Here is a 22,992-nt window from a genome sequence, read left to right on the forward strand (position 1 = left end):
CGCTGGACTGACTCGAGTTGTGTCGCGCTTGCCGGTTTCGCAATCACATGACTGAAAGAAGACAGCCATGAAGGTAAGTGGTCTTCTCAAACCTGACCGCAGGAATTACCATTGATATTGACCACTGACTGGCCCCAAAGCCAAAGGGGGCATTGCATACTGTAATCACGTACCATTGCAACGATGACCGGCTTGGGGTGCCTATTGCCATTAGGTGAGATACCTTGACGAAGGCGTACAATCATAATGCACTTGTTTTGGATGCAAGATTTCGAAATTGACGAGTGTGAGACGACCTTCTTGATCGATCGATGCATGAACGTTACCCACTTGGTAGGTGATTGTCATTCATTCATCCGTGCAATGTCACACACGAGTGTGTAGACTTGCGATTTGAAAGTAGTATGATTATCAATTCAAATACGGGCACCGCATCTACAGAGCAGCCCTCGTTGTTGCACCTGGTAATTATACATGTATGTATACAAAAGCTACATGTGATTCAAGCTAATCGTTTCAAATGTCAGACTACTGCAAACAGGCGCTACAAGATGCACTTTCATTTTATAACGTGTCTATTCATTGAAGCGCCAGCATGCTTCAATTGCAGTTGGGTTCGAGATTTCAATAATGGATCTAGGATCCATTTGGCAAACGGTTATAATGCTTGACTAAAATCATGAAGTCGTTATTTTTAAGAATCTGGGTTAAGATTATCACTCGTTTTGCAGTGCTATCAGCTTCTTTAGAAAACGTTCTTTATCTTGCATTTGTGCAAAATCCAAATATAGTAAGATGATGCCATTACCCAGTCATCGCAGCAATCTGCCGTAACCCAAATTAATGAACCACGGATTCACGCCAAGCAGTTTATTATCACGCATTATAGCAACTTCACGATATAATTGAGATGAAAATGCAGTGCACTGGAACTCCCGCGCGTGCTAATGACCCTTAATTTCTATTTTATTTCTTGAGTCATATCCCCAGAGACCCATTAAGTTTACAGCCACAAGCATAGCAGTGCAATGGTTCAAGGTCTAAGAAACTGGAACTGAGTGACTGATGAGTGCAGGCTCATGGTAGCAAACAATGTGCTTGGAAGTCATTATCGTAAATAACATCTCGCTTGTAGGTAGGTACGGTGGGGTAGCTTTAGTTGTTCGTTAAAAGAAATTGGACTAGGTTGTGCAGACGTAAATGAAGATAAGAAACCAATATTCTTATCATGGCAAGGGGAAACGATGCAAAACAAAATGTAGAAAGGTGGTGGACATGTTATGATAAATTTTAAATCAGTAACGAACAACATTACTTCTAGATAAGTTAACGTAGAGTTAAGGGAACCAATCTCAAACTTTTCTTCAATCCCAGAAAATATTAAATTAACAACTGTGGAAGTGCTCAAAGAACACTAAATTGAAGTCTGGCAAAATGTTCCTGTTGAAACGTAATGGCCCTTAACAGCAGATGAAGATGTTGATAATGAAAAGCACTTTTAAACGCGTTCTTAACCGTGCTTTTTGGTAAATATGGTGTATTTTGGCTCTCCAGGCACGTTAGCGTTTTCTTGGCGTAGTACGATGATGCCTTGTCCGGCCAAATCACGTATTTTCCATCCGAGTAATGTTTTTGAAGAAATGGGATGAGTATTTTCTGCAAACACTCTCTCTGGTACACTTCCTGGTTGATGGTAAAACCGCTTGGTTTGAACCACGGCTTCTAAATTCCCATATCGGATATTGCGATGTACGACATAACCTTTGACAAACTTGTGCTTGAATTTGTACATCACCTTTGGAGGAGTAGTAGATTTGTCGGTCGTTTCCGGGCATCTTGGACTTCTATAGAGGAAAGTAGTTTTCGTCGTCCAGAATGAAAGACTTTCTGCCGCACTTCCGGGTCATCCATTGGTTTATTGTCAGCAGCCATGGGAAAATTAATTCACTCTTGTGAGCACCGCAGAAACAAAATAGCTATCCTCACCCACAAACAGATTGCCAAATGAGTGTAAATTTATCAAACCAAGTGACTATGCAGATAGACTCGGAACTGACAGCCGTAAAAGGAGTGAAGGACTGAAAGTGAAAGGCAGCCGAACAATTTTCCCTATCGAGTGAGAACCCGGTTGAATGCGTAAAAACCTAACGCGAACTAATTAAATAGCCGAGTGAGATATATTTTGGCTCAGCTGTAGATCAGCTGAATTGGGTTTTACAGTATAATACTTTTCTCCATGATAATACCAATTTAAATGTGTCAACTTATGTGTAAAGCTAGAAAATAAAAAATGATTCTTTCTGCAAAATTATCACTCAGCTTACTCAGCAGAATGCAACCATAAAATACTCAGCATGCACAAAATAATAAGGGAGGAATCATCAACATTACAACACTCAAAATCATTCATGGTACACTCAGCTGTCTGTTTTGCTCATTTCTGCGTTCATCGAAGAAAATAGAAACAATGAGAATACGACTGAAATCGGTGCGGCTCGCATAAGCTACTGCTCGTTTCTGATGTTGTATGCGTGTGAGTAGATACTAAATGCAAAATGAAACGATTTTTCGCATGATTGATTGTCAGATCACCTGTGATTACACAGAGAATCAACAGAGGATGTTTGGGACTAGCATTCATCCTCAATGTGCAGGAACTGGTGATGTCAAACTTTATAATAGGCAATAACAGTGCCGGCCACGTCCAATTGCAGACCAATTAAGGAATGGGCTTTGTTGGAAGCCGAGAAATCCTACGAATTTGCACGAAAAATCACAGGAATATACACACTACGAAAAAGACATGTAAATTTCAGTGCCCTGAGACCGACACATACAAGCGGCCCTTTTGACATAAGAATCAGTTGAAAAAGACGACAAAATCAATTCAATCAAACGCACTTTTTGTCTAGTTGCATACACGGTAAGAAAAAAGTACCCAACGACCAGTTCATATTTACCTACTTTTGTCTAGTTTGTCTCCTTTTCTCCTTCTAATGTTGTCAAAAACGGAGGAGCAAAACCACCCAACAGGGGTAGTAAAGTGTGGGAACTCAACGTTGAGTATAATCATATTTACCTACTGTTGGGTACAACTAACTTACTGTTGGTTAAAAAGCCAGTGGAAAATTCCATACGAACTGCACCCAAGCAAATGAATATTACTTTGACGCGCTTTACCTACTTTTGGGTTCCTGCACTATAGTGCCGAGATGAGTGAAAAGAACTTAATTTTGGGTACTTTTTTCTAACCATGTATGTTTCAGTTTCAGGACACTAAATTTTACATGCCATGTTTCCATAATTTACGTCAAAGCTGAATTACGTCTCGTGTAAAAATAATAATTTCTAAGTGTGTAGAATAAAACCGTTAGGCTTGTATTTAGCAGGGTTCGTTTTGGTATATGTACGTTACGCTGAATTGAAAAGTTGTGTTAATTTTAAGATAGAAAGCAATGTGACATTAACAATTCTACAAACTCTTATAACATTTCTATGGATATGTTGCTTAATGACGTGTTCAGAGTATCATCAAAGCCATGCGTGGAATTTTTATATCATTCATGGGTTATCGTTTGGGTACGGTTTTTTTTTTTATTAGGAATGTGAAGGAGTTGAACACGCGATCGTTTGCTCAATAAGCAAAAACGGTCGCTACTAGCCACCCGAGACCCTCAGTTTACAACACACCGCTTATGATCAAGTTATTATTGTTGCCATTATCAGGCGGTGGCAACTATCGAGCCAGGGTTGTATCTAATACTGTCTGCGCGTTTTTTGCGCAAAATTAAAACCAGCAAACGATGCTATACTGCTATTCTTTTATGTGCATAAACCTGGAATTAAACCCATGATCAGCTAACAATACATGGTTTCTCTATGGCCACCGAGACCATCATGTCACAAAAAATCAATGTCTACAGCAAGGGACGAATATAGTACTACGGTACTACGGTATATGAAGCTCATTTGCGTCACACGAGTCAAAAACTGTGCTATCCAACTTTTTTGTAAAACTTTACAGAGCCTTCTGAAATCCGATTTTTACGATGTTTATAGCATTTAATTAACCCATAACTTTGTTTTATGTTCTTTTCCAGATTGATCACCATCGATATTTAAAATGCTCTGAAACAAAAAGATAGTCATTGACTGGTAAGTTTAATATTTTACTTCATGTATCAGTACCATTGGGGCCCGCAACAGCCAAAAGTGCAAAGCGACCCTATCTTAAGGCATATGCAGTCACAACGTTTGGCTTACAGATAAGGACAATGACTGTTTCGGCAGACAGTGAGAATTTCAGTATATTTTCACACCAAAACACATAGCTGAATTTCTTAGTCATTCAGCTTCAATAGATTTAGATTTTCATGACGGTGCTATCACATTTTACTTTTACGCACTACAACATAGGGATCGTCGATTAATTATGTCACGCTTTTGGGGGGGACGAGGGGGTTTTGTAAACTGTGACGGGTCATACAAAAAAATAAGGTGCATACAAAAAATTTTACAAAGTTGGGAGGGGGTTAAAAATGGGCCAAATTTGCGTGACATAATTAATGGACCTTCCCATACTGCTGACTTAGAGTTGTTGATAGTAGAGCAGCTGTCCATCAAGTAGTTCAAATGGAAGCCCAAGCAGAGTCAAAAACCAAAATTTTATCTAATATAATATATTGGATAATCCCCTTCTGGGGTAATGAGAAAGGAACCAATAAATGGCTGAAAGTCTCTTTAATAAAACCAAACCTTACCCAACCATTATCTAAAAGATGTACAATTTTGATTTTGTGAATAACAAAGATTTGATAATATTTATTTCTGAAATGCAAGTAGCGTTCATATATTGATGACTTTCTGAAAAATTTAACTGGATATTGTCACTGAGAAAAAAGTCGTTTTTTTTTGCTTTATTATAGAGACTTTCAGCCTTTAGCTGGTTTGTCTCTTGAAGTCGTTTTATGAAAAGCTACGTTATCAAACGTTTGAAAGAGATGTCTGGCAGAATGTCTTTTTCGTAGGTATACACAGATTTACACAGGCTTAAATTGCACGTTCTTGAATACAAAAATCATCATTTGGTGGCATGCTTGGCATAAGGGTGATACGGTCAAAATTTGGTCAAGGGAAAACGCGTGTAAATCGGTGAAATCGTTTATTTAAAAAATCAAATTAAATTTCTTTTTCAAGTTCAATTAGTATAAAATTCAGGAAAAATATTCAGTTAGGCTTCCGCTTTTCCAAATCCGAATTGCCGGGCCTTACGCTTGACCCCTGCCATCAGATTTTGTACAGCCACCTTGTCCACCTTCTTCGCCGCAGAAAGCCAGTTTGCCTTGAACTGCTGCTCGCCCTTAGCAGTTTTTTGGTCTTCTTTAGGTTCCGCTTGACAATAGCCCAGTATTTCTCAATTGGGCGGAGCTCTGGCGTGTTGGGAGGGTTCTTGTCTTTGGGAACCACCTGCACGTTGTTGGCGGCGTACCACTCCATGGCCTTTTTACCGTAATGGCAAGATGCCAAATCCAGCCAAAACAGTACGGAACAACCGTGTTTCTTCAGGAAAGGCAGCAGACGTTTATTCAAACACTCTTTCACGTAAATTTCTTGGTTGACAGTCCCGGAAGCTATGAAAATGCTGCTTTTCAAGCCACAGGTACAGATGGCTTGCCAAACCAGATATTTCTTTGCGAACTTTGACAGTTTCATGTGCTTGAAAACATCTGCTACCTTTCCCCTTCCTTTTGCCGTATAAAACTCCTGTCCCGGAAGCTGCTTGTAGTCGGCTTTGACGTAGGTTTCGTCGTCCATTACCACGCAGTCAAACTTCGTCAGCATCGTCGTGTACAGCCTCCGGGATCGCGCTTTGGCCGTCGTATTTTGTTTATCATCGCGATTTGGAGTCACTATCTTCTTGTAAGTCGATAGTCCGGCTCGTTTTTTGGCTCGATGCACGGTTGTAGACGATACACCCAGCTTATTTGCGGCATCTCGGAGGGAGAGGTTAGGGTTTCGCTTGAAACTACCGGCAACTCTCTTTGTCGTCTCAGCGGCTTCCGGTTTTCGATTTCCCCCCGATCCAGACTTCCTGGCTGTCGACAAACGTTCCCCAAACACTTTAATTACATTTGTAACGGTTGATTTGGCAACTTTTAGCGATTTTGCCAACTTTGCGTGCGAGTAGCTCGGATTTTCGCGATGCGCGAGCAAAATTTTGATACGCTGCTCTTCTTGCTTGGACGGCATTTTGACAACTGAAGAGTGAATTCCAAAATCAAAATAGGAGCAACATTCTACACACACACACCTTCAAAATGAGGGGTGTTCAGGTTTTTTAAATGCAAAATTGAAAGAAATACGTCAAGTTGATATTGACCAAATTTTGACCGTATCACCCTTTACACAGTTTTGCTCACGAACTGCTCATTTACTAATAATTTTGCACAGAGTTGACGAGGCATAGTTCTGTTTGAAGCAGTCGAAATAATTAATGTGTAAAAAATATATAGATATGTAAAAAAGAGGAGATTTTAATTCTAGTAATAAACTGTACGCAAAAATGAAGTGAGAAATGCTCGCTGCACATCGTACACTCTAAGTGTAAAAACTCATTGGTGTTGAGTCAAATGATAATATGTACCTACTCTTTGCATGTCTACATTAAACTATGATCCTAATCTATCAATTACTTTAAAGAAAACTAAATTTCAACAGCTGTGTGAAAAGTTATTAACAAATGAGCAGTTGCTGTGTACAACTGTGCATGTCAAGCATTTCTGGTGATTGGGACGCAAATTCTTCCAATCTAAGTTGATAGAATCCATAAATGGCCGCTATTTTGTTTTGTTTATTGTTTTGTTCAAGAAATGTTTTAGTTTTTAAGATTCGGGTCTTTAAAAATTCTAAGTGATAAGGCATAATAACCAAAATAGCAGCAATTTGTGGATTCTATTCACTTTCATCTTAACGAATGCCATTAGTTGGGGTGGTTTTGAAGCTATCAAACTATAGCTTTTCAAATATAGATCATCCTATAATAATAGGTCAATTTATTTTAAAATACGCAAATGAAGTTGATAATTGAAAGCTTTTTTTTGTATTATTATTGACATTTTACATTCATGTCATATTCATTAATTTATTAAAATAATTCTTTATCATTTCACTTATCTAGACATTCTGTTTACGGGTCTCCTTCATATCTTTGTTTTGCGGAAATTTCTGCGTCGTCTTCTTGTATGTTCACTTCTTCTGCTATCTGATCTTTTGTTGCTTTCTGGTATTCTTCATTCTACATTCACTCTTTAATCTATCATCTTCTTTCTTCTCTCCATATTTATGTTTATTTTATTTATTTCTTCATGATCTTTTTTCTTCATCCATCATTATTTCCTTGTTTTCCTTCTACGTCTATCTGCTTCACCTTCTTGCCGCTACACCGGGTTTCGGCTGATCTTCCATCTTTTCTCTGCATCCTTCAAATTTATCGGTACAGACCAGTTTGACGTAGAAAATTCAGCAAATTTGTAGTTTGCTAGAGCATCTCGTAAGCTTGCTGTGCCAATGTCGTTCTCTTGTCGTTGACTCTCGTAGTTTTTGCACTGCAGAATCACGTGTCGCACATTTAAAACCGTTCCACAACATCTGGGCGGGGGCTTCATTTTTCAATAAGAACGTATAGGTTAGCCGCGTTTGACCAATTCTTAGCCGTGTTGGCACACGCTGGTCGAAAGCAGACTTGGTAAAAACACCGCTCGGTGCGGCTCGGTGGCAACCTACTCATGTATGCACAGCACTGGGTTTCTTCGATAAAGCACCCGGTGTCGGTGCAACATGTTGGCACGCCACCGAACCAAAAGAGAAACCCAAACGCGGTGCTACGGGCTTCGGCTCGCCACCGTGCGGCACGGAGCCAACGAACCGCTCATGATTTCGTATCGTTCGTTGTTGGTGATGCGCTATACTCGGTATCATTTGCGTTTTTGTCAAAACTGAGTTTTTCAATGGAAGTGGTAGCAAGTAGCTCAAAGTTTAATTATACTTATTTACATAAGAATCCATGGTGCGAAGCAAACTTAAAACGCGTTCTTAATTGCGACCGTCATTTCTCTCGACAGGAACAGGGTCCGTTCGGATACGGATGTGTTGGCCATTTTCGAAATGTTGAAAATTATGAATAACCGGGTGAAGCAAAATGCCTAGATCAACCATAGAAAAGGGCCCATCAGCATTTGTAAACAAATCGTTCTAAAGCCCTTTCCTAACACAGCAAATGCCGCCTACGCAAACCAACACTATCATCGGATAAGGGAAAGTTTCCCCTACATGATATAACGTTGGTTTGCGTGGGTGGCCTTCGCTTAGTGAGGAAAGGTCTTTAGAACGGTTTGTTTACAAATGCTGAAGAGCCCTTTTCTATTGTTAATACAGAACTTCTTTGGTGCTCTGGTGCTAATTTTACCACTCATCATTCTCGTCTACGATTATGTTTGGTACATGTTGTGCCGCGCTGCGTAAGCTAAAGAAAGTTTTCTAAATAAGAGGCTGTTCATAAGCTACGTAGACAGCTTAGAGGGGAGGGGGGGGGGGGGTTTGGTAATTATCCACGACCCATACAAATTTTAAAAATTTTGTATGGACAATTGTCTACGCAGGGGGAGGGGGGTCAAGAATAAAAAAAAAACTGTCTACGCAGTTAATGAACAGCCCCTAACGTTATAGTGAAGCAAATTGTATTCGCCAGTGAAAATAAGAACAAAACAATTAACTTGTAATTGAACTTTGCGGAAAAAAAAACTATGGTTTTAAGGCAATTATATTTGCCGCATTAATGCTTCATGGTGAAAATCACTGTTGCATTAATTCGCATTGACGGCATTTGCTCTTCACAGTGTGATAGTTCCTTAGGTGCTGTTCATAAACTACGTAGACATGTGGGGGGGGGGGGGGGTTGGGTTGTTGGCAATTGTCCACGGTCCATACAAATTTTTAAATTTCAGGGAGGGTCAAGAATCCCAAAAAACTGTATACGTAGTTAATGAACAGCCCCTTTGAGATTTTTCATTTGAGCGACAGAGTACGGAACAGCCCGCCATGCTTCATGCACAGAATGACAGTTGTTTGTGGGGTTTTCCTATAGGAGTAAAGAGGTACAGTATCGCCGGAAAGGTCAATCAGAAAAAGAACGAAACAAAAATTAGCTACAGGTAGACTGCGATAATAGAAACAAAGAAGAAGAAGCACGGTATTCTGTCTGGCACCGGACCCTGGCACCGGACCCTAGCACGGAGCCGCACGGAGCGCACCGAATAATCATAGCACGGCACCAAGCCGAAAAAAAGGGGTCCGCGTTCAGGTTTCTTGTTCGTATCGGTGGCGAGCCGACAAGAGGTACCGAAACCGAGTGCGTGTTAGCTTTGAACGGGGAGCAATATTCTTACACGGTTCGCAGTGCCGGTGGGTGTTTTTCCAAGTCTGGTCGAAAGTGCTTCCCCGTTCCGTCCACTTTTGCGTGTCGTCTCAGCTTGGAGTCTCTGGACGCGAACCATTGGTCGTTCCATCGTTGCCGTATTCTTTGCATCACCATTCTCAACGTCTCATCATCGCCTGGGATTGGTAACTCAATGGGAGATTGTGTTATCGCCATGTTTGTTAACCGATCAGCATCGTTGTTTCCATGGATGCCGACGTGCCCAGTTATTCAGCAGAAACGGACGGATTTGTTCGTGCTGTTTGCTCCACTTTCTGATTCCACTTAGATGTTCCCGCTTCTAAGGCCTGGATACAGCTTACAAAGTCCGTAAGGATCACTAATTCGTCCGATATGTTCGGAACGGAAACAGCCATCTTAATGGCGTATGCCACCGCAGATAAAACGCTACAGTCATTTGGGACGCTGTACTTTCCCGCTAAACCATTGTAACGGGATGCGGCACCTACAGTGCTGTCGTGTTTGGATCCATCGGGTTAGACGACGGTTGATTGGTGGAAGCGGGTCGACATTAGTTGTTGCACTATCGGGTGGAATTTCTCTGGTGGATCGCCGGCTCGTATACATTTTTTGACGTCCCACAGGATCGATGGTTTTTGTGTGTGCCACGGACGATCGGTCTATCGCACAAGTTGACCGACAGTGGGAATTTCTGAGTTTGTTAGCTCATTGAGGTGATCTGATGCTTGTTGAATAAGAGAGAGGCTGTTGTTGTTCTGGAAAAAATATTGAATTTCTTGAAAAAAAAATCAACTCTTGTCAGATTATCCTGAAATTTCGCAAATAAGGCTAAAATCCATCTGAGAATTTGAAAAAAATATGATAAAAAGAATAATTCATGAAATTGTTTAATAATTTCCACCGGCCTCGTCCCACTGTGCACTAGGTTGTCACAATGGTCCTAATGGATCAGTTCAGCAAATTAAAAATCTTTTAGAAATATACACTACATCGATCTGTTGACGCTTTTTCAGGCTATTCACAGATGAAGTGATGTAGCACATGAAGTTGATTGTAGTAGACTGCTTCCTTACAAATCCTTGTTGATTCTCTGATATCACGCGATGAACGTAGTGCATCAGTGAATCATGAATAAGACCTTCCAAAACTTTGGGAAAGCAACTCAGAATGTAATTGTGATTGTTAACATCGTTAATACTACCGGTTTTATGAATGGGAGTGGTAGCTGCAGTCTTTCATTCAATAGTAAAAATCCTCTCTGAAACAGGCAAGGCAACTGGCTCTGAGCATCGTTTAGTTAAGATTGGAGGTAAAAGATCAGCACCTACTCCCTTCGAAGGGTCAATCGATTGAATTATAGAATAGAGAATATGGCAGATATCGCACCTCATTTGACTCCTTCACTGAAAAGAAATGAATAGTAATATTGTCGCACCGGTTGCAAAATTTAAATATTGATCTCTTAAAGTTTTCTAGACCTCTATATAATTAGTATAGCTTGCTAATACAGTTCTTAAGCTGCTATATAGGGGAAATGTCGGCTTCGGCAATACCTTAACCTATTATCGTCAGGGGGTAAACGAAGCTGCTGCTTTCAAATAAGTCTCTTTTTTCAATGTTCTGGTCTATGCGAGTATAAAGTGATACAAAATGCGCAACATCAAATTAAAAAAAAAAAAAAAAAAAAACAAACAAGCATGAAATCGATGAAAAAGTAATTTAAAATGGAGATCTTTCATGGTTTGTTCAAAAATAAAATATTACAAAGAATAAGTGGTTAAGGGGGTATTCCCGATCTTTTTTTTCAAAAAATCAAATTTTTTTTTTTCACGTTTTTTTGTACTTTAGACTATATACTTTCATCCCTCCAAGCCGTTTTCCGATCAGCGAATTCGGTGTCCAGGCATAGCTGACTAATGGTAAGAACCCCCAAATGGTTTTAACTAAAGTCAAAACTTTAAACGCGTTTTTCTCGAAACCACATTTTTTTTATCGGGCGAAGATTTTTCTCAGAAACTATAAGAGATATTGACTTGAATCTTTGCGCATGTTGTTCCTTATTAAATTCTTTGGAGCTTCTCCCACTTTCAGCCAAAAATATTAACATTTAACATTGTTTGAAGCACCTTAAAGTTGCAAAAAAGCGGGCTAAAAATCGCCTGTTTTTTCATATGGCCGCCATTTTGTTAATTTGCAAGATTTTTTGCTGCCAACGGGAGAAGCTCCAGAGAATCTTATGCAGATTATTATTTCATCACGAAATCTGTTTCAGATGAAGCCGTTCCAGAGAAAAGTCTTCGCCCGTCCAGGCGTTTGCGGCGAACAGGGGTCTGTTTGTCGCCATTTTGTGACGTCAATAATGTCTTTTTTCATGTCGAAAAAAAATTATTTGTAAACTTTAATGTTCAATAAACAAGAATCCCAAAGAGTTAGGATCATTACTATTCATTTTCCTTGAAAAAAAATTAATTGAAAAACAGGCCGAAAAAAGGCAAAAGATTGGGAATACCCCCTTAATGTGCGTTTTCAAATAAATGGTTAAACTAATAGTTCTCCACAGCGGTTGCCAAAGTGGCATTCATCAAAATATCATAATGCAATAAGCTTAAGAAATACACAACACGAATGTCACGAGTTGTCATTTCGAGCAAACCATGGAATTTCAATTTTCAACAAATTATTCAGTTCGTCAGTGCCTTGCCAGGTAATTCCACATCCTATTTGTTTTCTGGCACATGCAACCAACTTCAATCCATGCATCTTATTTCATCCCACACAGTGTCATTAATCTTTCTTGCAACGACTTTTATCACCCGTTCACTGTGGTGGCACCGGAGTTCCGTTCTCCTTTTCAAATCTTCGACAATCAACACAAAAAAGAAGCCATAACGCACCGCCGTTCATCACCTGAAATTAGTTTATTCCTCGTTATCGTACGGCTCAATCAAACCGGGCAAAAGATATTACAATAAGCCGCGCCAACGAATGAACGCGTGAGAAACTCTTTCGCTGCTCCATGGGAAAACAAGCACGCCTTGAAACAACACCAGCCAAACGACCCAGCAAAAGTAGATTTCTTCTTTCGAGGTTGATTTTAGTAGATACTTTTTCCACGACGATAAAGAAATTTCACCGCATCTCTGACGATCGCGACTTGATGAACTGCAAGCTGATTGCAAAATAAACGTGTACATAAAATTGATAATGCTACATAATGAGCCCCTTTGCGCAAAACGTTCAGAAAATGGATTCTCGATAAAGACTTTCAAATCGAATGGAACATAATATGCGCTGCCCTCAAATAATGCACGGAAACAGTACTGCGAAAAATGGCCCTATCTTTAATATCAAAATCACTGTGTCACTCATTATCGATCAGATTTCATTCATGGATATTAAAAACAGGAAGTTCAAACCTGAAGTGTGTTTATGGCTTACGCATGATTTGTATTTTTACCAAATTGGCAGTTAATTGTCGGGCTTTGTGCGTTCTGGTTTTAAATCACCACTTAAAACTTGCTGAAAATCGCGGCAGTAGAAATACGATCCATGAAATTTGCATTTTCAGCGAACTGCCGAAGTTTTGCTACCGTGCGTTCCTCCTACTGAATGAGAAAGTTTGTGCACCTTTTTATGCTCGCTGTTTCTAGTATTGTAGAAGGCATACTAGCGAATTGCATTGCACGCAAATGATGTTATGTTTACGGAGGTAATTTTTGCATGTTGTACAAAACGCGATATATGGACAATTTGCACTTTTTTATTATTAATTTTTTCCAGTCTGGGTGGTTTGCAGAAGTTGAGCAAAACATGTTTTCATGATGCTATTTTGGTTGTTAAATTCAAGTGAATTCGGAAATTTGGAGTTGTATGCAAAATTAATTAACGAATGCAATGTTCGATTGGGCAATGGTTCAATTCGTCTTTGTTCTTGTTATACACTAAATGCTTATAACGTTATTGACCTGGAAATTGATGTTTGTTCTTTAAATTTCCGTGAATTTAACCCTATTGCAATTTGGTCGTTCATTGGTTACATGCAGGAGCATAGTCAGGGTCACGTTCTCAGAATATACAATAAGAGGTTTGATTGAGCGGACGATTTAAATATAAAGGTGTATAAGGGTCACACCAAAAGAAAAACAGTGGAAATCGCATCACGGTTTTCCCTTTCACTTGGCAACAGCGGACTTCTGCATCATCTTCTAATGAAAGGTCGATATAATTGTGTCAATTTCACCAAAAATCTATATAGGGGAAATGGCTGTAATGTTGGCCTATGGATCTAAGAATGGGCCCATCGCTAAAAATCTGCGCTATTTATCAATTGTATCTAGATGAACGCGTCATTGGGACGGTACTAATGGATATTTTTGGTTGCTATTGAAAATTTAGTCGATTGCTGAATTTATGTATGGGCCCAAACTAGGGACACTTAGGCCGACATTACATACATTCCCCCTATATCTAGTTTTGAATGTATTAACCCTAACAATTCAAGGGTGCTATTTTGTGTGACTACAAATATAAAGTTTTGTAAAATTTATTGATCACACGCCGCGCGCGCTACAGAACATTAAGGCAGCTACAATTTTGACGTCTTGGTAAGAGATTCATATTGTTGACACATAAGCAACTTTGTCCAAGACACCAATCCTCCAGAATGAATAGTTAAAAATATACATTACCTATAGCAGTTTAGTACAACTTTAGTACAATTCAGTTTCAGTGACTGTATATTTAAAAAATCAATAATGGCGCTGGCCACGCCCTTGCAAACAGGTGGGAATAGGGAAGAAATGTTAGAGTGATCTTTGGTGTTTTGGGGATCGTGTTTACCTCTGCGTCCCCGCAAAGGTCACCGGAGAGGGTATTTTATTAGTAGGTTGGGTTCCATGGATGCGATCGAAGTTTTGATATATTGAATTGTCCTTCGAAATTAACATGAATCTATTGATGAGCGAATGATGCGATCCTATCTCAACTCAGTAATGTAAAGGGACCTGGTATAAAAATCACAATATTCTGCTCAGCAAAAACGGTTGGACTATACAACCGAGCCCCTTATATTACATTTCATTATCAACGACCTCGAGACGACCGCGAAAATTCGGTTCAATTCCTTTAACTCTAGATTTAAGACATTAATTATGTATAACACAAATGATAACTTGGCCCTGGCCAGGGCTGGCAAATGTCATTTTCAATGAAAGATCTCACGCGATATTTACAGAGATACTTCTGTCACTATCATCGGAAGAGAATATGATGATAGAGATTTTCTTCAAAATCTCATCCAATTTTTTGTCATGACAGAACGTGACAGTGTTGTGTTCATCGTAATTACCAGCTCATTTATTGCTATTAATGTTACTAGCTCCGAGGAAATCTTAATAATATATTCACTCTATCAATTACATACGGTTGCTTGCTTTAATTCATCTAAATCAGTTAGAAATGTTCATGTCAAAACCGTATAGAAATTATTCTCATGAGTGCTTGATCATTGAAAAATGACAAGAAAGTCAATGCTAGGTAGTTTCGTCTCGTGATAGTGAGAGGGCCTGTTTTCTCATTGTCACATGACGGCTGCGATATTTACCAGCTCTGGCTCTGGCTATGTAGGCTGCGGACAGACGGGCGGGATCTGGTCCCCACTACGCCAGGAACGTACCCCTCTTATACATTAGGCGTTGGATTATGAACACAATCATGGAAGCCTGGCAGCAGGAATGGCTCCAGTCGAAGACCACTTTCCTGAGGAAGATCAATGATACCGTACGACCCTGTCTGAACAGCCACAAGTATAAGGACCAGCGGATCACTTCAAGACTTCGGACCAGCCATGCCATGATTTCTCACAATTTCGGTGCGACACCTTTCCGCAAGGTATGTCCACATTGCGGCATCCCCGCCTCGGTGGAACACGTGCTGTGTATCTGCCTGGCATTCCAGAAGCTACGCGAACAGCACGGGCTCCCGGAGAACTTCTGGAATCTACTTGGTGACGACCCCCCGACGTTGGCTGCGCTGATCACTTTCCTGAAGGACGCTCAACTGTACAACCAAATCTAGCGCTCTCGTCGTTGGCTGCGCTGATCGTGTTCTTTCACCTTTCTATTTCTGCCGTCGGGTATATCTGCCAGACGGGGGCACTGCCTCCTACGGTGGAGTTCTACCTTGTTCACGCATGCATTTTTCGCCACATGGCGTGATAACCAAAATTCGCGTTTAGCGTTTAGCTGAGTTTTTCAATTTAAAGCAAACGGTAAATGAATATACGCGTATTTCCAGGCACAGTAGAACTTTAATTGACCACATTTTTTTCCAATTTTGATTCCATTTGTTCAGTTACGGATACTGATTTGAAAATAACCGATCATGAGACCTTAGTGATTAATGTCTTAGACTATGCTAACGATAACGATAATTTTGTAAAATTGGAGGAAATATTCGAAGCAAGCTGTTTCGAATCTTGTTGAGAGGAGCGTGGATTTTCCATTCACGGCCGGTAACTTCGATGAATCTACAGCTGTACTTAATAACGCTTTGAAAACGTGTACTAATCAACTAGTTGAGCAAAAGTTTGTTTCTTTGAAGTACTCGAACAGCTGGTACAATTTGGATCTTTTGCGTTTTAAACGGAAAAGGGACAAATGGTACAAAAAGTTTTGTAGTTCTAATAATGACAATCATTGGAATAGGTACACAATCGCGCGTAATAAGTATTCACAATCGATAAAGAAAACTCGTTGTGAATATGTTCAACAGCAAAGAGTTATGGAAAATTTTGAAATCTTTATTAAAACCTAGTAATTGCAAACCACGGTCCATAACTTTTAATGGCACATTAGAACAGTCAGAACAAGTAATTGCAGCTAAGTTTAATGATTATTTTGTAGACAGTGTTTCATTGATTAATCAATCCATTGAATTGGTCGATGAACCTGACGAAATAAAACAGCCAGTTAATTGTTGTTGTAGATTTGAAGTTGTTCACCCAATTACACTAGATGAACTTAGAATTATTTGTTTTTCATTAGGAAAATCGGCTGGAGTTGATAATGTTAATGCTAGAGTTATTCAAGATTGCTTTCATGTCATTGGCCACATCTTGCTGGAGCTTATTAATAAATCATTACAAACTGGACATGTACCACAAATTTGGAAGGAATCCTTGGTGCTCCCTATTCCAAAAGTTCCTGGAACGATTAAAGCCGAAGAATTTCGTCCCATCAACATATTGCACACATTAGAGAAAATTTTAGAACTTGTTGTTAAAGGCCAGCTGTTGGAGTATTTAAATAGTAATAGTTTGTTGATACCAGAACAATCGGGATATCGGAAAGGTCATGCTTGTGAAACCGCGTTGAATTTGGTATAACCGAAGTGGAAAAATAACTTGGAATGTAAAGATAGGATTGTTGCTGTTTTTTTTTTTTTTTTGGATCTTAAACGCGCTTTTGAAACAATTTCAGGCCCTTATTGTTAAGATCAATCAAGCGCTTTGGAATTACGAGTACTGCATATAAATGGTTTGAAAGCTATTTCTCTGACAGAACTCAACGGACTGTTTTTAATGATTCTGTTTCCAGTCCCGTGGGGAATAACCTTGGAGTGCCCCAGGGAAGTGTATTAGGACCTCTGTTATTTATTATGTATATTAATGACTTGCGACGTGTTTTACGATTTTGCGACATTATTTTTTTTTGCAGATGATACTGTGTTATTCATTGCAGTTAAGGATTTAGATGATGCCGTTTTAAACTTGAATGAAGATTTGCGTTCTCTAAGTAGATGGTTGAAGTATAAGCAGTTGAAATTGAATACAAGTAAAACTAAATTTATGGTAATTTCGTGGAATCGAGTAAATGAGAACGTCGCTGTTGTAATTGATGATGAGACTTTTGATTGCGTTCGGGAGATTAAATATCTTGGCGTGATTATTGATGACAAACTTAGGTTCAACTCTCACATTGAAAATGTCATCAAGAAAATTGCCAAGAAGTATGGAATTCTATGTCGCCTGAAAAACGATTTAACTGTCAGTAAAATACAGCTATACAAATCAATCATTTCTCCTCATCTAGACTTTTGCCCTTCCATTTTATTTCTGGCCAATGCAACACAAATATCGAGATTACAGCGCTTGCAGAATGAAATAATGCGTTTGATTTTGAGATGTAATAGATTCACTTCCTCAACTTTGATGCTAGATGCCTTACAATGGTTGTCGGTGAAGCAAAGAATTGTATATTTCACTATGGTGTTGATTTTTAAAGTAGTTAACGGTTTGCTGCCTCGATATTTGTATGTTCGAATTGAAAGAGGAAGTGACTTGATAGGTATAATAGAACACCACATTTGTTGGCTTGTGCTTCACAAAATTCATTATATTGAGGTCGTTGGCCGGGCAATAACTGATTCTGTCCCATTGAGGAGACACTCTCCCAAACTCGTATGGTCCAATGCTCGACTACGAAATTTGAAGCGTCTGAGATCGAAGGCCCTCCGTAAATACTGTCGTACTCGTAACCCATTCACCAACCGATTATTTTCAACAGCGAGCAACGAATATCGCACATATAACCGCATTCTTTACAAGAGCTACACAAGGCGTGTGCAGGCTAATTTACGGCTTAATCCAAAGCAGTTCTGGTCATTCGTGAATTCCAAACGAAACGAGGAGGGGCTACCAGTCGAAATTCACCTGGGTGATAGAATCACCAGCAATTCCCTTGAGAAATGCAATCTTCTGGCAGAACATTTCAAAAGCATTTTCAATGACACTACGACTTCGTTGTCCCAAGCGGTCCTGAAGCGGTGAGGGACACTCCCAGTGATGCTTTCAATTTTTCGATTACCTTGGTTACAGTAGCCCTCGTCGAATCCGCCATCAAGAAGCTGAAATTTTCTAATGCTGCTGGCCCTGACGAGATCCCCTCAAGCATTCTGAAGCGATGCTGTTCAGAGCTTGCAACACCGCTTTCGAAGCTGTTCAATATTTCATTACAGCAGGGGGAGTTCCCTACGCGTTGGAAATCGTAATTCATGTTTCCGATCTACAAGAAAGGAGACAAGAGAAACGTCGAAAATTACCGAGGGATCACATCACTCAGTGCCTGCTCTAAAGTTTTCGAAATCATCATCAACGACGCATTATTCTCTAGCTGCAGAAATTACATTTCTCCTGACCAACACGGTTTTTATCCCAAGAGATCAGTTTCAACAAATTTAGCTCCGTTCATTTCTTTATGTCTTCGGAGTATGGAAGCTGGAGCGCAAGTGGACGTTGTACATATACAGATCTCAAGGCTGCATTCGACCGGGTTGACCACTCCGTACTGCTAGCTAAACTTGAAAAACTCGGTGTATCCTCGGGTTTAACTCGTTGGTTCAAGTCCTATCTGACCAATCGGGAACTTTGTGTTAGAATCGGATCAGAACAATCGGACTATTTTACAAACAGCTCCGGTGTTCCTCACGGTAGCAACTTGGGACCATTGCTATAATCGATTTTTGTGAATGAGGCCGAACTGATCCTCCCAACTGGTTGCCGATCGTTCTACGCGGATAATGTGAAGATCTATGTGATTGTTCGTAGCTTCGCCGATTGCTTACGGCTTCAGCACCTAATCGATACTTTCGAAGAGTGGTGCTCAAGAAACTATCTCACGTTGAATGTACAAAAATGTAATATTATCTCATTTCATCGCAAGCTGAAACCAGTGGCATTCAACTATACGATAAATCACCAACTTCTGCAACGTGTGGACAATGTTCGTGACCTAGGAATCACGCAGGACTGCGCCTTAACATTCAAGCTTCATTACTCGGGCATCGTTGCGAAAGCTAACAGGCAACTCGGGTTCATTTTCAAGATCGCTGACGAGTTTCGCGATCCTGCCTGTCTAAAAGCTCTATACTGCTCTCTAGTGCGATCGATCTTGGAATTTAGCTCGGTATTATGGTGCTCGTATCAAGCAGTTTGGATAGCGAGGTTTGAATCTGTTCAAAGTAAATTTGTTCGGTATGCCTTTCGTCACCTTCCTTGGAATTACCCTGTGAATCTTCCGCCGTACGAAGATCGTTGTCAACTCCTGGGTCTTGAAACATTAGAACATAGGCGGACGATTAGTCAGGCCGAGTTCGCAGCGAAAGTACTTATTGGTGATATCGACTCTCCAGGAATCTTGGCTGAATTCGAAATCTACGCACCCGAACGAGTTCTTCGGTCGAGGAGTTTCCTGCATCTTGGACCTCGTGCTGCGAACTACAGCTTGCATGACCCAATACGGTTCATGTATGGGCGTTTCAACGAGTTTTACGAGTTTTTCGACTTCAACTGTGCAGCGGAAACCATTTGTCACCGTATTCAACGCAGACTTCTGAGAAGGTGAGTAGCTGTCCATTTAATGAACACGGAAGGAAGGATTGCGCTACCTGTTGTTTTTTTGTTTCCGGTTCAATTGCATGACGAGGACTTCTACCTGATTCACGGACAACTCTATGCCATAGGAGGATAACTTTTTTTATGCTATAGACTTGATTAATGTTCGTTGTAATTGTATTGTATTATTGTGATTCATGTATTTCGAAAAGATATGGGGTTTTTACGCCTTTTCTAGGCTTTTCCTTATCAGGCTTCATTTAGACACGTTTAGTCCGACGAAGAAGAACAAAATAAATAAATAAATAAATAAAAGGAATAAACATTTTCAATTCTATGTGACATATCAAACGTTCAGCAACACTTACAGAATTTAAAAGACACTGCATTTCACACGTGAAAACTGTCTTTTGAACAGTTATCCAGTGATTTTTTTTATGAATTGACAAATTATGTATCTTGACGAAGTTATCTCTAACGGATTATTTTATATGGATAGCTGTCATAACGGCTTTTTAATAATTATTGTAGTACTGCAAAAATAGTTTTTGTTCGCCACTATGGTGATGATGGATTTTTAATATTTGATTTAATAGTAGTAGATTTATTTAAAAAAAAAGTAGTCTACAAAGGTTTGAGCCTCGCGCGCGTATTACGGATATAGAGGACTGAATTTTCAATTTGATGAAAATAAAAATGCAATTTTGAAGCTTATTTGGAAGATACCTTGAGTTAGTAGTAAGTTTTCTGGCAAATGTTAGGGGTTCGTGAGCATTCCTGACATTGCTGAAAATTATGATAGCATCAGATTGCGGGGTTGCTAGTGTAATAGGATGCTTTGTTGATTGTTCATTTACTCTTGATTGCTTGTAATACTTATGAATATTTTAGGTGGACAAAAAGGTGAACTAAGAGGCTGACGCCTGAGCTTTTCCACATTTATATCGCTGTGAAGTAACTGTAAACTCTAGATGGAATTTATATCTCTAACTGTAACCAGTTCGATTTTGTTTGCAAACCTGGTGAAATTGTCTTATTCAATTATCTTAAAGATAAATCGTCCAGCTCAAACCTTTGTAGGGGTAAGAGGTGGGACCATCATTTTCATTATTTTTGAAGCATGAAAAAAATCATTTGTCAAATGCATTACCTTGGCAATGGCTTCTCCTGATTTTCCTTACGATTATTCACCACAGTGCAAATTTTCATGCAAAACATCTTTCGGGTTATATTTTTTTTAAGGATTTCTGATTGTATTTCACTACATAACGATATTTCTATATATGCTTGATTCATGCGTTACGAGTCAAAGTACATGATGTCTGGGAAAATCCAAAAACTCAAATTTTCCGGGAAAATTAACCATTCCGATTTTTTAAATTTTGTTTCGTTGTCATAGTGTAAGGTGGGGTACGATAAACCCAGGGGAAAAATGTCTTTTTTGGCGTTTAAAATACCTTTTAGCTCTTTTTCGAGGATCAAGGGCTGTTCAGCATGATAAATCTACGATAATAATGAAAATAAATTAAAAAAATATAAAAAGTAATCTCTACTTGGGGGTGCATCTTACCCCATTTCACCCTAATCATAAACCCAAGCATGGACCAGCCTATGGCTGAAAGTCTCTTGAATAAATAATTCCTAATCATAAACTCTACCTGTGGGAAAAATTGATCCTTCGGCCCAAACCTGTCCGATCATAAAAAAAATCCTGTTAACAGATTGGGTCAGGCGGTATTTGTCAACTGTGACTATGACATCATCTTCAAAATAATCAATTCAAGCTGGGCCCCTTTTTTCATGTTCCTGAAAGTGAATTTGTTCCAGAACGAATGTAGTTTACATGGATGCCTCTATAGTCCCGGAAATCCTTGTGTGCATTTTAATAGGAATTAAGCAAAAGGGCTCACTAATGACAATGCGGCACGGGGGTAATCTAGCTCATTGCACTAATCCGGATGGAGCCTGAAAGTATGAGAAGACAGCTGTAGTTCATTAACAGTCCCTTGAATATAAAACGCAATAAGTAGTGTTACTTTTTTTTTTGTTTATTAATTTATTTGATAAGGCTCAACCGAATTAACTTTACAGAGCCGAGGATTCTTGGTCACGATACAATACATCTTAAAACTATAGTCAAAAGGTACAACACAATAAACACTTTATCTTCCGCTATCCAAAAAGCCTCATCCATCAAAACTGGAGCCGCTTCTAGTAGTTTCATTGAATGGCAGTTACGCCAACGAGGGTCAGAGCGCTTCCATTGCAGCAATGGACGCAAAACGTGGTCAGCACTCACACACTCATCACTAAACGGTTGCTTCCCAAAGTCGACGACGCATAGACCGAAAGAACTGCTGATGAAGAACAATGAGGAGGACCACACAATGGTTGCTGCCGAGAAAACAGACGATCGCGTAGCACACATCGAGAGTGGCCTGCTTTTGTCGACAGCCGAGTGAACACTGAAAGTAGTGTTACTAAGAGATACCATTAAAATACATGTTTGCGCAAATTCTCAATGAGATCAATTATAGTCAAATTCTATAGTACAAGTCGTGTCAAAACAACTCATGACGAAAAAGAGACATTAAGTATTTGATGCAAGGTACACCGGGGCAAGTTAAAACAGTTTTTTCAAAGTTGAACTTTAATGCTCTCTGGAATAACATAAGAGTAGCATAAAACTGATTTTTTAGCACCTAATGTTTCGTAAAAGCGTAAAAGCGTGAGAAAATATTAAGCTATAGTTCAGGTCCAAAAAACTTACTTTTTTAAGGATACAAATAAGGCGTGTATTGCTTCATCTTGCCCATACAGCGGAGTAAATTTAAACACTAATATGTGTGTTACGTATGTGTATTACGATGAAAATTCTCATATATTTTCTCCTAAAACATGTAAATGCATGAATAAAATAACCGTTCGTGGACTTTATCAAACCGTTATGGGAATATAAGTGTCCCCTGATGAACACGGTGGGTAGTTCAGTCCATGCAGAAATATAACCATGAAATGGTTATGAAATCACAGTTGACAGTTTACCCAATACTTAAATTGGTTCATATTATATTTATGTATTATCGTATATTGCAACAATAGGAAAGTATAAAAATACATCGAACAGAGTCTCTAAATAATAAACAGT

The 22,992-nt window shown here is 39.4% G+C and overlaps 1 protein-coding gene across 1 annotated transcript in view; it reads left to right on the plus strand.

Annotated features, from left to right (window-relative positions):
• Window positions 1–22,992, plus strand: part of LOC135707034 (mucin-2-like) — a 284,849-nt gene that overhangs the window by 150,989 nt on the left and 110,868 nt on the right. Inside the window, exon 3 of the mRNA XM_065228756.1 lies at window positions 4,101–4,155. The gene's annotated coding sequence lies outside the window, so the exon portion shown is untranslated. The remainder of the gene's footprint in view (window positions 1–4,100; window positions 4,156–22,992) is intronic.

This window comes from Ochlerotatus camptorhynchus, unplaced genomic scaffold, assembly GCF_037179485.1.
Source record: "Ochlerotatus camptorhynchus isolate MF236.1 unplaced genomic scaffold, CSIRO-AGI_Acam_v1.1 ptg000302l, whole genome shotgun sequence".
Classification (NCBI taxonomy): domain Eukaryota; kingdom Metazoa; phylum Arthropoda; class Insecta; order Diptera; family Culicidae; genus Ochlerotatus; species Ochlerotatus camptorhynchus.